The sequence below is a fragment of the Macaca fascicularis genome, chromosome 3 (assembly GCF_037993035.2).
Source record: "Macaca fascicularis isolate 582-1 chromosome 3, T2T-MFA8v1.1".
Classification (NCBI taxonomy): Eukaryota; Metazoa; Chordata; class Mammalia; order Primates; family Cercopithecidae; genus Macaca; species Macaca fascicularis.
The window spans coordinates 42725552-42741860 of NC_088377.1; the positions used below are offsets into that span (position 1 = coordinate 42725552).

General features: G+C 48.8%; 1 long non-coding RNA gene across 2 annotated transcripts; it reads right to left on the minus strand.

The window, feature by feature from the left end:
* Positions 1 to 1258: 1258 nt before the first annotated feature.
* LOC135969865 (uncharacterized) lies at positions 1259 to 3082 on the minus strand. 2 transcript variants are annotated; one of them, XR_010585234.2, is made up of 2 exons: positions 2833 to 3082; positions 1259 to 1437 (listed from the first exon to the last, which is right to left on the minus strand). It is a non-coding gene; the product is annotated as an uncharacterized lncRNA (long non-coding RNA). The 2 variants fall into 2 exon arrangements; XR_010585235.2 differs by having other exon boundaries at positions 1259 to 1465.
* Between the last annotated feature and the right edge of the window lie 13227 nt (positions 3083 to 16309).

Sequence of the window (16309 nt, forward strand, 5' to 3'; positions counted from 1 at the left end):
GTAAATATTTGAAAAGGAGAAACAATGCAAGGAAAGAATTGTATCAGTTTCCCTTTACATTCTTAGAAAAAAACGATTTTTCTTTTCGGATGATCTAAAAAGAAAATGACATTTCTGGATTTTTTTTTTTAACTTTTCTTTCTGAGACAGGGTCTTGGCTCTGTCACCAAGATTGGAGTATAGTGGAGCAATCGCAGCTCACTGTAACCTTAAGTGATCTTCCCACCTCAGCCTCCAGAGTAGCAGGGACCACAGGCACGCACCACCACACTCAGCTAATTTTTCTGTTATACAGATGTGGTCTTGCTATGCTGTCCAGGCTGGTCTTGAACCCCTTGGCCTCAAGTGATCCTCCTGCCTTGACCTCCCAAAGATTTAGCCTAAGCGACCATGTCTTATCGGAAAATAGACATTAGAGCAAATGCATTTCTATAAGATTTTCTGCCTCTTTTCACTGGGGAAAAAGGTAACTTGCCTCCAAGGGTCGGAGACAAAGCTGTTACTGCAGACAAGAGCGCTGTGCATTCCGGGAACCGCTACACCACCAGGCACGGCCGTGCACCCTGGACGCAGGAGTAACAAACGAGGCTAGCACAGGCCGATGTTGGCCCTCTCCAGAAGCAGGCCTATCCTTCCTCCTCTCCTCAGCCCCCTCCTCTCCCTTCAGGCCTCAGTGGCTACTGATAGGGGAGAGGCCACAACTAGAGGAGGCTCTCAACTCCACCAGGGACAGGAGCCCCGGATGCTGGGGACTCAACTGCTGCCCTCCGTGCCCACCTCCTTCTGGTCCAGCCTTCTCAGGAGCCAGACGTGGCCACTTTGACCCTCTTTCCCTTCTGTGGCTCCTACGAAAACCAGTTCAGCGAGCCCAGGCTGCCTCACACTCCAGGGACACCCGGAACAGGCCCCCTTCATGACCTTATCCAAGCTCCTGGGGCCAGAAGGGTTTTGCAATGTTTCACTTTCCAGTTGAGCATCCCCAGCCTGAAATCCAAAGTGCTCCGAAGAGTATTTCCTTTGAGTGTCATGAGGAAGTTCAGAATGTTTCAGATTTCGGAGCATTTTGGAGTAGGGACTCTCAGCCTTAATTTGAACCTCTTCAACGAAGCCACACACTGAAGTCCCCGATGTCCACCCTACACAATCCCAGCACACCCTCTGAAGTCCTCAGCAACAGATTTTCTTTCTTCAAAAATAACCACAAGTCACAAACTCACACGCAATCACAGAAGGGGGCTCTGGACACCCGCACAGATGATGAAATTTAACTGTCACATTTTTACCTGGGTAATTTAAAGTTATTTCTCAAAACACACCTGTTTTACTGAGTTGCATTTTAAGGTGAACACACACAAAGCATTTCAGGGAAACAAACGTCACTTTGGGCTGCGTGTGGTTCCTTGACTCCCGTGAATAACTCAGCGTTCACCCTCACTTCTGGATAAGGGAGAAGATACAAAGAAATCTGTTAAAACAAAGACATGAAAACAAGTTTAAGAAGGGTTTGAAAGGTTCCTCCTGTCCCCCTTGGAGGGGAGAGGAGGACGCCTGGAAAGCTCACGGGGGACAGGAGCACAGCCTCCTCGGTGTGCCATGGACGCCGCCTCGCCAAGGGGAGAGGATGATGCCTGGAAGGCTCACAGGGGTGGGAGCACAGCCTCCTCAGTGCTTTCTACATTCAGCAGCTTCAGAAATTCCCGTAGAAGCAGAACACATGAGAACTGAGACCGGAACATCCCAAAGAAAGGGGACGAGGGGTCAAAAAAAGCATTCGATCATTACCAAGGAGCGCGGGCATGAAGCCGCTTCAAAGACCATGTGAGAAGTCATTCATAGGCGTTTCAGAAAATAAGGGTAGCGCGAGATTGCTCGATCAGCTCAAACAGCCTGCCGTCCCTCAGGCCATGAAGTCTCTGAGTTGAGCCTCTCAGTGAGCAGAAGTCACTCGCATCTCTGCCAGAGAAAGTACTACAAGCCGACACAAAACCTCATGAAACCTGGGCTTCGGCCCGTCGACAACAGTGAGTCTGACATGGTACATCCCTCCAGATGGTTAAAGACCCCAGGGGTTTCTCAGACAACCTCAAAGGGCTGTGTCTGTCCAGCCCCCTTTCCAAGTTCTGGATGATTTTTCCTGGTGTACTATAAGCAGCATGCTCCAAAAGAGACGTAATTAACTGGCTGGGGGTCCTCTTAATTTTGAAATTAGAAACACACTTGGCCAGGCACAGTGGCTCATGCTTGTGATCTCAGTACTTTGGGAGGCTGAGGCAGCTGGACTGCTTAAGTCCAGGAGTTCGAGTCCAGCCTGGGCAACATTGCAAAATTCCATCTCTACAAAAAATACAAAAATAAGTCAGGCATGGGGACATGTGGGACATGTGCCTGTGGGTCCTGGCTACTCAGGAGACTGAAGCAGGAGGATCGCTTGAGCCTGGGAGGTTGAGACTATAGTAAGCTGTGCTCACACCACTGCCTGGGCAACAAAAAGGTTTTTTTTGCCTGTCTCAATAAAACCAAAGAGAAAAAGAATTATATACCTGACTAGGCCAAAATAAAGGAGGCCTTGTGGAACCACCTGAAACACAGCTGCAAATTCTGGCAGGGCCTCCCCTGGCTTGATTTGTGGTGAGTGTAGGACCACTCTGAAGGATAGGACCCCAGGAACCTTCTGAGACTAGACCTTACAGTACAACTTCCCTTCGCTGGATGGAACACTGGCCTTGGAGCCTAGGACACCCTGGGGCAGTGCCACCATCCTGAGGCCACCATGGCACAAGGAGGCCCTACCATCATGAAGCCTGGGATGTCCGTCAGAGCAGTGCCACCCACCTGAGGTCGCCATGCCAGGGGAGCCTGGACATCATGAAGCCTGGGACATCCTGAGGCAGTGCCACGAACCCGAGACTGCTGTGACACAAGGGGGCCCTGGTGCCACTGAGAGGCTGCACAGCAGGTCCAAGGCCAGGCCAGGAGTGAAGAGGCTCCACATCCTTTCCATCCCTCCAGCTGAGTCCACAGACGTCTTGGAGCAGAAATGCATCACCCTCAATGTCCACGGGTAAGTTTTTGGCCACAGAATCTGGAAGCATAAAAGATGGTTCTGGGCTGGTTGGTTGTCGGCTCGGACCTGTCCTCTTTCCACACAAAGCCTGGCTCACACCAAGCAGCGTCTAAGTCCTGGAAGACCTGCTAAACACAAGTGCAGTTACAAAGCAGAGAAACTGGAGGGGCCCGGGCTGTGCTCCAGTGGCACCAGCATTTCTCAGGAAGACCCCGGGCATTACAGGATCCAGGACAAGGGCTTCTTGGGATCCAGGACATGGAACAAGAACCCATTCTCTGGTCCTGTTGAATGTGAATCGGCTGAGGGCCAATTCCCTCCCTCGGAGGACTGAGCACCACCCCACAACACATACCAAGGTAATAACAAGCCCGTTACCAGCAGGAGGCTGGTGATGAAGACGTGAGGACCAGATGAGCACAAGGGATCCTGACAGATCATCCCTGGCACCGAGCAAGGGGCGGACAGCACCCCCGTTCCTGATGCATCAGCCCTGGCACTGAGCGAGGGGTGGCAGCATGGCCTGTGCCCCTGCAGATGCAGAAGGATGTGAGGGGGGCGCAGGCTGGGCTTGGAGGCTGACTCAACCACCTGAGCTTGCACTTCTGTTCCTCATGGCAGGGAGGCTAGGCACAGCCAGCATTAGGGCTCACCTTGCCCCCGGGCTGCATTTTTTTCCTGCTTATGAGTCGTGCTCACTTTACATGGACAGGCATAGCTATAATAACGGTTCCCTGATTATTTCGCTGCCTACATAAAGGGCTTTCAGAATTCACTTCCATCCTTAGGAAAGGGGGCCAACACCAGCCTGTCTCCCTTAAGATGCAATGTCTCATATGGGGAAAAAAAATCAAGAGAAATCTAATAAAGGCCATAAAATACATCAGTTTCAACATGAAAATTTAATAGTACACTTTAAATTGAAGATGAGTTAATTCACATTTCCAAACCTCTGAAAGCACGGTTACTGGGAGGGAGTGGTTTGCAACACACAAAGGCAGCTCTGTAGAAGGGACCAGGCTGGATGAGGGCTCAAACATCAGAGCAAGGAGAAAGTCTGAATAAACTCTCTCCTGCCCTGCTGCTCTCCTCTTCCAAAACACACTGGTTATCTGTCAGTTTAGAACAAGGCCTAGGGAGGTGGGAGGCAGGCCTGGGAGGGTCACCTAGCAACCAAGCTCCTCACCCACACAACCGCACCAGGCTGAGCTGAGCAGTACACACAAAAACAACTAATTCTCCCCAAAAAGAAGACGGAAGGCAGCACACTGCCACGCCAGGCGCCCTGCAGGTGAGAAGACTGAGGGGGGCCAGAGGTACCTTTAATCTTGCTTGCATGGTGGAGGGAGGGGAATAATGCCACTCACTTGAGTGTTGCACAATTCTTTCTAGCACTGAGTGGCAGAAAACAAAAATTATAGATGCTTCCTCAGAGAAATGTTTCTGAAGAACTGCACATAAATTACGTTCAGGAAATAGCATTATGAATGCCTCAAGTGCTTCTGTTTTTAATAATCCCAGAGTAATTCTATAAACCCGGGAATCAGTCTCACCCAACTCCAGGATCACGGCCCAGGTGACGTGGGCACGCACATCCTGAAGCTCCAATGCTTCACTAAAGTGGGGCGAGCGAAAATCATCCTGGGTATAATTTACACGGACACAGGAAGGTGGCTGAGCCCCAAACCCCTAAACCAGGAAGACCAGCATCCTTCAGGGGCCTCACCTCTGTCCTTTCCCAGCCTCTGGGAACCACCACTCTGCTCTCTACTGACACAAACGCTGCTCCAAGATACAACCATCTGACCTGGCTGGGATCCAAGTACCCAAGTGCAGGATTGTACATCAGACCCGTGAAGCCAGGGTTACAGCCACTGAGCGGTAGTTTTCTATCCCATGGAAACCGGCCTTACTAGGGGCTTTTTCAGGGACCACCGACCTCACGCCACCACCCCTCAACTACTTCAACTAACTTACATCATGGCAGAGGCCTCTCCAGGCAGACCAGCCCTGCCCGAGTCCTGCTTCATGGCAAACCCTCCAGGCAAACGTCCTTGGCCTCCCCTCCGGGAGGCTGTGCTCGGAAGGTGCCCTCATTTACTTCTGTGGCTCTGAGACATTTAATTAGAGCCCAACACACCTCTTCCTGTTCACATAGTATTGAGTTAACAGATTTTTATGAGTCAGTTCTCACTGGGAAAAACACCATTTCAGGAGCCCCAATGACCACAAAGAAAATGTTTTTTACCTCCCCTTATGTGACGTCGGCAATGCCAGGTCCAGGAAAGGTTCTGGATCTCAGATAATGGCATATCCACTCATAGCAAGTCTTGGTCTTGTTTCACAAGCTATCAAATGCTGCCCAGAAGCAGGAAAAACCCCACAACGTGGCAGGGAGGGGCGATCAGCGTGAGTTCTAAGGCCAGACCACCCAGGTCTGCTGACAGCGTGGCGAGGGGCAAACAGTGCAGGATCTAAGGCCAGACCACCCGGGTCCCGCTGACAATGTGGCTTCAGGAGTTTCCTAAACCCTCTCCTCTCCAAGTTTCATGTCAGAAAAATGTGGTGATAACTGTGTCCACCTCGTGGGATGACGGGAACGCACACAGTAACAGTGTCAGCAGGTGTTTTGCTGGGCACCTGGTGAGGCCACACTGCTGTAGGCTGCCCCACGTGAAAGCCAATTCGTTTAAAATATATATATATATATATATGTATGTGTGTGTGTATATATATATGTATGTATGTGTGTGTGTATATATATACATATATATATATGTATGTATGTATATACCCCAAACCTACAACCCTATAAAGGTCTTTAATCCTAGTTATCCTCAAGGCATTGAGCGATCGATAATGAGCCATCCCCCTGCTGCTGACCTGCCTCAGCCCCACCCTCCGGAAACCCCGCATCCACACCAGCTACACAGGATGAGGCCAGGGAAGGAGCAGGACTGTGTCTTGAGAACTTAAACTCTGGGAGCTGAGTTAAATCAGTGCCGCCCAAATCTTGTCACCAACTATCTTGTTAAATTGGGAGATTCCATCTCTGGGGATATTGAGGGAACCTGAGGCTCTGCATTGAGTGGGGTGAGCACTCGTGCTGGAATGAGATGGCAGGGAAAGCAACCGAATCTGGGGTCGCAGCTGCCTGAGGCTTGGGTCCCACCGGGAAAGTGGCACCAGGGCCCTCAAGACAGTGGCAGAGGTCCCAGGAGGCAAGTCCCGGTGCAGAGACTCATGGACCAAAAGCTTGCTCCAGGGCCAGGAAGGGCTGCTGCGCTGACAGCCATGAGGCAGGCAGCCTTCAAGCTCCTCCAGCTGCTATCCTGCAGGCAGGGAGGACAGTACCCAGACCACCCCAGGGCTCCCCCAGCCTTCCAGGCTGGTACTCTTACTCCAGCCACTGACAAGAGTTCCTATGTTCCATGCTAGGTTGAAACAGTGCCCCAGGCCTTGGGGCACATGCACCCTCCTGCAGGGCCACTCCTACCCAACACCTGGGAATGGCTATTCACACACATCCCCAACTCACAGCAAAACTTAAAAATGAAAGTCGGAAGATACAGCCAGAAAAGCAATGCTCAAGAAGCAACTCCAGGGTGACTCTTCCTAGAGCTATTGCTACTGAACATCTTTAAAAACATTTCCAGGGTGACTTCCTAGAGCTATTTCTGTTGAAAATCTTTAAAATTCTTCATTTCAAAATTAGCTTTTATTACACTGTCTTCCCTATTCTACCAAGACTCTAGAAAACAAAACCATTACAAATTCCAATTCTATCTTATAGCAAGTTAGAAATACACATGCTTCCTCAAAGGATTCTACGTGTTTCCTTGGCGATATCCTTTCCATGCCCCATGCTACTGCCTGCAATAGGGAAGGCTTTTCCATCCCAACCCATCCCAGCCCAACCCAACCCAACCCAACCCAGCCCAGCCCAACTCAACCCAACCCAAGGGCCCTGAGACAGGCCCCTAACGAATCGTCTACAAACTCCTGAGACAGGCTTGCCCTAACGAATTGTCTGCAAACTCCATCTTCCATTAAAAACAGTACTGAAAATGAGCATATTAACTCTTTTTAAAAATTACTGTAAAGCGGACAGTGTTCAGTTCTGTGAATTTCGGCACAAATATTCCCATAATCACCATCACACAAGCAGAACAGTCCAGCAGCCCCAAACCCACTCACGGGGCCTCATAAGCATACCGTCCCATTCCCAGCGACCACCGTCTCTGTGTTCTCCCATCCTCCGAGTCTGTCTTTTGCAAGTGTTGTGGCAAAACACTCGCAAAATCACGATTTCCTGGGCATCGTGCTTGGAAGTGCACCCAGGGTGTCCTGTGATCAACAGCCAGGCCTCGGGGCTGCTGGATGTTTATTATTCCACGTATGGCTGTAGCACATTGTAACCTGTTTTGGGCAACTACAGACAGCGCTATTAACATCTGGGTACAATTTTTCTTAAACATCAGCTTCTGTTTCTCTAGGGTAAATACCCAGGAGTGGGGTCACCGGGCCCCATGTTTGTGTGAGTTCAGTTTTATAAGAAACCGCCAAGTTGTCTGCATCGTGCTGAACCCCAGCATCACACAGGAGTCTCGACTGCCTGTCCTCACCAGCACCTGGGGCTGTCGGAAGACCTTAGTCAGGCGCTCCAGCAGGGGTGTGAACAAATTCACTGCGGCTTTGGTGCACATCTCGGTGCAACCAGTCACGCTGAAGGTCATTTCAGATGCTTTCAGGCCATCCTCCCATCCTTCTCAGTGAAGCATCTGTTCAGGTCTCTTGCCGCTTTTAAGTCAGGTGGTTTGTTCTCTGTCATGAGCCGTGGGAGTCCTGTGCATTCTGGATACGAGTCCTTTGCCAGCTGCATGGTTCATAGACATCTTCTCCCCATCTATCGAAAATGTGTCTCTTCAATTCCCTAGGGGTGTCTTTTATATTAGAAGTTTAATTTTGATGAGTCTTCTTACTTGTTTTCTTCCTTGATTATGGATCATGGTATCATGGTTAAGAGCTCTCGCCCTAGGTCTTGACAATTTCCATTTCTTCTACAGGTTTTGTAATTTGGTATTTTACATTCAGGGCTATGGTCCACCTTAATTTTCATACAGGAATTTCTCCCTGTTTTCACTCTTTTGCATACAGCTGTCCCATAATTCCAGCACCATTTGTTGAAAAGACTCAAATTCTACTGAACTGCTTTTGCGTCTTTGGGTCTGTTCTGGACTCCACTCTGTCAACTGACCCGTGTGTCCATCCTGAGCATAATTTATGACTTTAGTGGCCGTCTCTGTGAAAAAAGTAATTCTGTCTGGAAGCAAAAACCACATTAGAAATGCTCTAAATAAGATTCTTCCTCTTGTCAGGAGAGCAAAGCCACCTCCCCAAGGTGAGGCCTCAACAGCTCCCAGGCACAACCTTAACACACAATGGGGAAGGCAATTCATTTCAAGGTAGTTACCAAGGGCCACAACGTGAGACCAGCATAGCCATGAAAACTGCAATAATTTCACAACAGAATGAAATTCATAAAGAACTGCTGAGAAGCGTGTGATAAGTTACATGAATCACTGTTCCTTAAATTCTGACGGTTGACTAGAACAGAAATAGCTTCACGGTACAGTTCAAAGAGGAGAAAGGTAGGTAGGGGTGGTTTCCACACCACACAGGGCCTGCAGGAAAGGGACACTCTTCCACTAAACAGGAGGTCCCGGGAGTGATATGATAAACCATGGTGAGAGGCACGGAACTGTGCAAGCCGGAGTCGCGGCCTTTGCCCCACCACGGAGCCTGTGTCCATGAACGACGAGGCTCGAATGTCAGGCTGAGGCAACCGAGGCAGTTATCAGGGGACAAGAAAACGAGCGCACGGTGGAGGCAAAGGTCTGAAATTGAGCAGCAACTTCGAGTCAAGTGGGACAAACTGACTCAAAATACAGGTTTCAAAAACCACCACAGCGAGCTGTTCCTCGGCTCTGGAAAGGCTAAGTGACTAATACCCACACTGAGCATCTGCTCCCAGAGACGACCCTGGTGACCTAAGGCTCAGCTCCTCCAAGTCCGCGCCGAACCTCATCGAGGAACTTTGCTGGCATCTTATGGTACATTGACATGTTCCCTTAAAATCTGGTATTTCATCAACAATGCAGGCGTCAGCTTTGACTCATTCACATTTTGATTAAACAAGATAATTTACACCCTGGCCATCCCAGGTAAGAGGTTTACTACAATCTTTAAACAGAGCCAGAGGCTACAGTCTGCTCCTACACAACACCATGTCTCTACAAGTTCGATGGGTTTTTACTTTCCATGTCTTCACTTGCCTAGTGCTAGAAAGCAGATTAAAAACAGAAGGAACCCAGAAACACTCTTGAATGAGGCTCAAATATCTTGCAGTCATCATCGTGATGACATGTTTATTAAACAGAAATGTTCTCCCCTGTGGAAAGCAGCACACATCAACACACACCAATAACTGTTGCCGGCATTCCAGATCATCTTCCCTTCCATGGCCACAGTGGAGAGCAATGGACCACGCACACATGCAGACCCACAGAAAGCGGGGTGACACGGCCGATTCTTGTAGCGAGCAGACCAGGGTGCACTCAAAGTGCATCTCTTTCCAGAGGGCCGCCATGGAAAGTTACACATTTATTCCACGAGTTAATGGCGCTGCACCAAACATTTCTATAAGATTGCCTGAGCAAGCTTTTCCTTCTGCCTAAAATGTCCTGACACAAACTGAAAAAGTTCCTGGAGCTGCTAAAGACTTCAGTATCCCCTTAACTATTGTCATGCACGTCCTTGTGAAGAGACCACCAAACAGGCTTTGTGAGGGCAACATGGCTGTTTATTTCACCTGGGTGCAGGCGCGCTGAGTCTGAAAAGAGTCAGCGAAGGGAGGTAAGTGTGGGGCCATTTTATAGGATTTGGATAGGTAAAGGAAAATTACAGTCAAAGGGGGGTTCTCTGGCGGGCAGGAGTGGGGGTCACAAGGTGCTCAGTGGGGGAGCCTTTTGAGCCAGGATGAGCCAGGAAAAGGAATTTCACACACACACAAAAATCATCGCTTAAGCAAGGACCGGCCGTTTTCACTTATTTCTGGTAAAATATTATCAGTTAAGTCCAGGCAGGGCATTTGCACTTTTGTGATTCTTCAGTTACTTCAGGCCATCTGGGCGTATATACGTGCAAGTCACAGGGGACGCGATGGCTTGGCTTGGGTTCAGAGGCCTGACAACTATAGTCTTTACTTTTAAGATGTGGGGTAAGATCATATAATCCCCAACTAAGCTCCTGATGCTGTGTGTGGCATTCAGCAACAGCACGTTCCATTCCTGGATTACATTTGACTCAAGAGTCCACAGTGAGAACGATTTCTGGTGAATGAAACACCAGGCAGGAGAGCGATTCACACACAGCCCAGGAGCTGGGGGAAAGGAAGAGGCCCAGGCGCGTCCACCGTGCTCACGCCCCCTTGGAATGCGCCCCACTCCTAGAGACCCGGACCCAAGGGAAATCTGACCTGAAAATGGGCAAACCCTCACTTTGGCAGAGGGATAGGGACTCGAGGCCACAACTTGACCTCAGAGCAACACAAGTGCAGACACAGCACCCCAGGACACCCTCCCTACCCAAATTCAAGTAGGAAAACCAACGCCCCGCCCCCTTGCGGAAACCCCCGGCTGCTGGAGCAGACGCCTGCCGGCGTGTACAGCCTCTCCCCCTCCACATTCCGGGCTCACCAACTGTGCCTCAGCCCTGGCACTGCTCGCCACACCCACAGGTGTGCCAGGAGGGGCAGGTCCTAAGGTCTCCATTGCACCAAAGCCTGCAAGGCAAAGGGGCCGCTCCCTCCAGCAGGAGTCCAGAAGCACACACTGCACCAGCGTCACAGCGTGAGAATTCTCTCCTTGGTCTCCGAGTCTCCAGTCTGTTGCACGCCAGGGTCTTCTGCCAACGGCAAGGCCCAAGCTGGGCGGCACATTTGGTTCTCACCATTTCCCTTGTCAAGATCAATACTGCAAACATATCCAATTCATCCTGTCACTAAAAATCAAATAATCCGCCATCTCCATCACAGATGACGCAGTCAGGTTTCCGTTACCGGGGTGTTTTTTTTTCTTTCTATTTTGAGATGGAGTTTCTGAACGTCGCCCAGGGTGGAGTGCAGTGGCGCAATCTCGGCTCACTGCAACCTCTGCCTCCCGGGTACAAGTGATTCTCCTGCCTCAGCCTCCCAAGTAGCTGGGATTACAGGTGCCTGTCACCATGCCTGGCTAATTTTCATATTTTCAGTAGAGACGGGGTTTCACCATGTTGACCAGGCTGGTCTGGAACTGCTAACCTCAGGGGATCCATCTGCCTCCTCCTCTCAAAGTGCTGGAATTACAGGCGTAAGCCACCACGCACAACCATTACTGGTGTAATTTCTATGCCACTCTCTCGCACCCACTCCTTTTTTTTTTTTTTAAAAGAACCATCTTTATGGCTATATTTTTTTCCAAGAGAATCAGTTATCCATTTGAAGTACAAATAAGACATCGTGTTTAAAAACCAAAAATGCCAATTTGCACACAAGTCTCCAAATACCCAGTCGATTTGAGCCTTCAGAATAAGATCAAGCTGTTGGCTGAATATAACTTCCCTTTCCATCTGTCTGCCTGTGAGTTAGACACAAGGACGAAGCCACGAGCTAGGGACATAAAGGCAGGAACCACCAAGGTAGCCCAGACTCCAAATAAAAGCTCAAAGGACCAACACAAAGGTACCACACCCTGCCCGCCCTCCTCTCCTTCCTTTTCAGAATTTCCAGAGGATGAAACAGGGACCTCCTCAGATGTCCCACGGTGCAGGCAGCCAGAGGGGAAGGCGGCGGCAGCCTGAATGAGGTGACCGGGAAATCACATTCCACAAACAGAAATTCTCCATGTGCTTTACATCCTCTGTCTCTGAAGAACTATGCCAGTCTAACAGTCGCTAGAAAACCGCATTCAAGTGTCATTTCACATTTCAAGCAAAGAAAACAGTGGTGGGGTATGAGGGAAAAACATAGTTATGTGTTCTGGGGTATTAAATAAGTTTTTTTCTGTTATAAACATATAATTTTACATTCTCAGTTTTCTGTATAATTGATATGCTTCCTAATTGGCAGACATAGTAATAAAAAGTGAATTCCAAGTGTAAGATCGGAGGACCCGTTCACATGGCTTCAGGTTCTGCTACTGTGTTTCAACTTAAGAAAATGGTTCTATGCGTTGTTAACAAGGCCTGAGAGTCTGTGCGTGAGTCTGTGTGGCTGTCATCAGGGTTCGTGTTGGCTCCGTAGCAGAGGATGTTACACTGTTACATTATCTTCTACAAAAAATCCTGAAACAATGAAGGCTGAATAGACATACACACCCTCCCAAAATAATCCATATGTCCACCGATATGAAAAACAGATGAATTACGGTTTCCATCATGGAATATTCCTCAGCAGTGAAAACAAACTGTAGCCACAGGTGCCAACCAGGATAAAGAAAACCTTTTAAACACGTTTAAAGTGAACCGACTAGGCGGAATTCCTCGATTACAGGCATCTGCTCCAAAAGGGTACTGTTCTGAATCCTGTGATGTAGAATGATAGTTAGCAACCCTGTTTCAGGGCACATCTAGAAAAAAGCAAAATAATGACTACACAATTTTAAATTCTTTGTAAATTATAACTATTACTATGAAATTTCTAAAAATGTGAAAATCTTCCCAACTGTTATTGGACAAGCTTCAAAATAAATACCCTAGCATTGCTTGCCACACCCACAGGTGTGGCAAAATAAATGAAAATATACCCCAAGCGAGTAGAATCGAAACCTGAAGATGTACGAGCCGTCCCTGCCTCGCTATCTATACATCGTGTAGAAATTTAAGAGCAGGTAGTGACACTGCAATGCAAGGCTCAAACCAACTGGGTATTTGGAAACTTCTATGCAAATTGGCATTTTCGGTTTTTAAACACGGTGTTATTTGTACTTCAAACAGGTAACTGGTTTGATTTCCTTGAAAAAATATAGCCATAAACCTGGTCTAAAAAAAAAATAATACGGGAGTGGGTATGAGAGAGAGTAGCTTAGAAATTTTAAAAGTATCAGCAGGGAGCAGTGGCTCATGCCTCTAATCCCAGCACTTTGAGAGGCAGGCCCCACGAGGCCTTTGAGGACAGCGGTCTCCTCTGCTGCCTTCCTGCAAGACTGACCCTAGGACATTCACTGGGTTTCCACCCCTGTCTCATTCAACATCCCAAGGGTGGTCTTCATCCTCGTCTGGAGCTCAGCTCTGCCCCAATTTCCTAAATCTCTGCCTTCAGAGCCTGAAAACACCCACGCCCAGGGTCACCCTAAGTCCACGTTTACCCCAGAGAGTCCCAATTTTATGTTTTCCCAGCATCGCCTTAGTGATAATTTATCCTGTAAATTCCAACTGCCTTCACACCTCACCTTTGCTGTCTCCCAGCAGACCCCACTCAGATGCACATGCCCCAGACCCCACACCCAGGTCTGCGCATGCTGCCCTGCTCTGCCCATGTGGGGACCACCTCTCTTTCTTGAGGAATCAGCTGGCGATCATCATCTTGTGGAGGGCTGTCCTGACTTCCAACTCTCTCCAGCAAAGGCAGAATCCATCCTCGGTACTTCCCCAAAACTCAGACCAAGTATGAAGATGGCGCAGATGCTAGCTGTGCCTGGGATGCCATGGGCAGGGTCGCAGATACTCTGCACATGGCCCGGGGCACCGCCTGAACACAGCAAGTGCTGAAGAAATAAAACTGACATGCGCTGACCTCTGATAGGGCCTCCTTCACCATCCACATCTGTCTCTCCTCTGGACAGTAAAATCCATAAGACACGGAGGGCTTGTCTCACTCATCTTCAAACTCCCAGGGTCACCCTGGCAGGTAAAGGGGACTCAAATGTCTTCTGAAGGAAGCGGCTCGTTAGCTGCCGAGTTAAAGGGCCTCTGAAATTCAGAGCTCTGCATAGGAGTCCAGCACACTTTATTATGAATGACTCCAACCACGGCAGAAGTGGCCGTGGAACCAGTGCTACCCAATTCAGGGTTTGTTCACTGTTTCTCAGTTCATTATCACAACTCATGCTCACAGAGCAGCCGCACACAGATCCTCAGACGTCTACACAGAGTGGGACAATGGCGCCAAGTCACGTGAATGTCCTGTTGCAGACTGGGAGACACCGGTCAGACACGGAGCCAGGCAGAGCACAGACCTCGCGTTAAATCGGCTCCTTGTAAACAGCACTCCCGGCCAGGCCCTTTCCTATCTGCACAGCTTCTACAAATTCAACTCTCGCACCTGACACCTAAGAATACTGCACACCCCCATGTGAACCCCCCATTTACCTCCCAAAATGACCCGGCATGGCCGAGTACAAAAAATTTCAACATAAGGGAACTGGAGGGCATGTGGGGCTTTCTGGAGTCCCTGCTGCCTCCTGATGGGAAGGCCCAATGCTTCACACCCCTAGTGAAGGGCGGGTCTCTTCGGCCCCCCAGCTTTGACCTGGAGCTTAAATCAGCATTAACTAAATTTCATTTTCCAGGACCAACTTCAAAGGCCTGCAAAGCCAGAGAAGAGAGAGGAGATGGAACACGCCCTCAACCTCAGACCTGCTGCAAGCACGCACTTCTCAGATGCGTCCCAAGGTGCACAGCGTGTCCGTTGCCTGTTTCACATCCACCGACCTGCAGGTCTTCTATGTGGCATCAGCCTCCTGGGCAACGGAAACAAGAGGAATAATGGCAAGTCCCCTCTGCAGCAAAGGTGAGGCAAAGGGACCCAACGCAATGGAACTGGCCTTTTTCCGACAGTCTCAAAACAGAAGGAAAATACTGTACAGCCAACTTCCCTTCACGCAGGTTTATTTACCTGTGACTCAGAGGCCATGGCAGACAACTTCAGGTTCTTACCGATTCCTATTTTCTCCATCCAGGAAGCCTTTGTTTTTAATATCGTACGAACTTGCCATTTTGTAGGCCAAAAACAGCAAATATTGGCAGTTTCCTACAGTTCAACCGAATAAAATATGATCATGGCCTTTTGTGAAACCATGAAGGAAAGGTGGATATCTCAATATGTGTTTCCAGACTGGCTTTGTTCCTGAAGCACTAACTCTGTTCACTCAGGATTTTAGACACTGAAGGATAAACATCAATATCCCACCAAGAAAACCAAAAAAATGAAATAATTTTGCATACACCTTGGAGCCTTTTCAGGACAAGGCAGGACACAAATTTTTAAAAAGCTGCAGTTGTCCCTCTGTATACACAGGGACATGGATTCCAGAACACCCCCCGAGTTTACCCAAATCTACGTATCCACAGGACCCCGCGGCCACCCTATGGAACCGCATGTAGGAAACGTCGGCCCTCCACAAAGCCAGGTTTTTTCAGTAAGGGTTTGGTTGGAAAATATTTAACATAAGTGATCCTTCGAAGCTCAAAACCTATGTTGTTCAGGGTCAGCTGCATTTACTACTTGTGTCATATCTGAGGCCTGAAAGCCATCATTCTCGATACCTTAACGTGATGGTTAACAAACTAACTGTTCTGATTAGAAAGAGGAAAAAGCTTATTTTTAAGCTGACAATGAGAGTGGATGCACTACGGTGAACAGAGAACAGACCTAAGCAAGCACCAAGGTTGGGGTGACTTTCTGTGCTCAGACCCACGAGGGCCTGTTCCTCCATCTCCCTCTGCTGAAAGGGATAACTGCTTCTCCCCCATGACTAAAGGGCCTTTTTAAAATATTCACACGAGAAGTGCTATGAAAAGCTGAAAGGTCACAGATAACATTTTAAAAAATAAGCACTAACGTAAGCATTTAACAAGACCATTATGATTTAAAAAGAAAAAAAATGGTATTAAGTTCTTGGGTGTGGTAGCTCATGGCCGTAATCCCAGAACTTTGGGTGGCCGAGTTGGGTGCATCACCTGAGGTCAAGAGTTTAAGACTAGCCTGGCCAACATGGTGAAACCCCGTCTCTAACGAAAATACGAAAATTAGCCAGGCATGGTGGCAGACGCTTGTAGCCCCAGTTACTTGGGAGGCTGAGGGAGGAGAATCACGAACCCGGGAGGGAGAGTTTGCAATGAGCCAAGATCGTGCCATTGCACTTCAGCCTGGGCGTTGAGTGTGAAACTCCATCCCAAAAAGAAAAAAAAAGTATCAAGTTTTCCTTC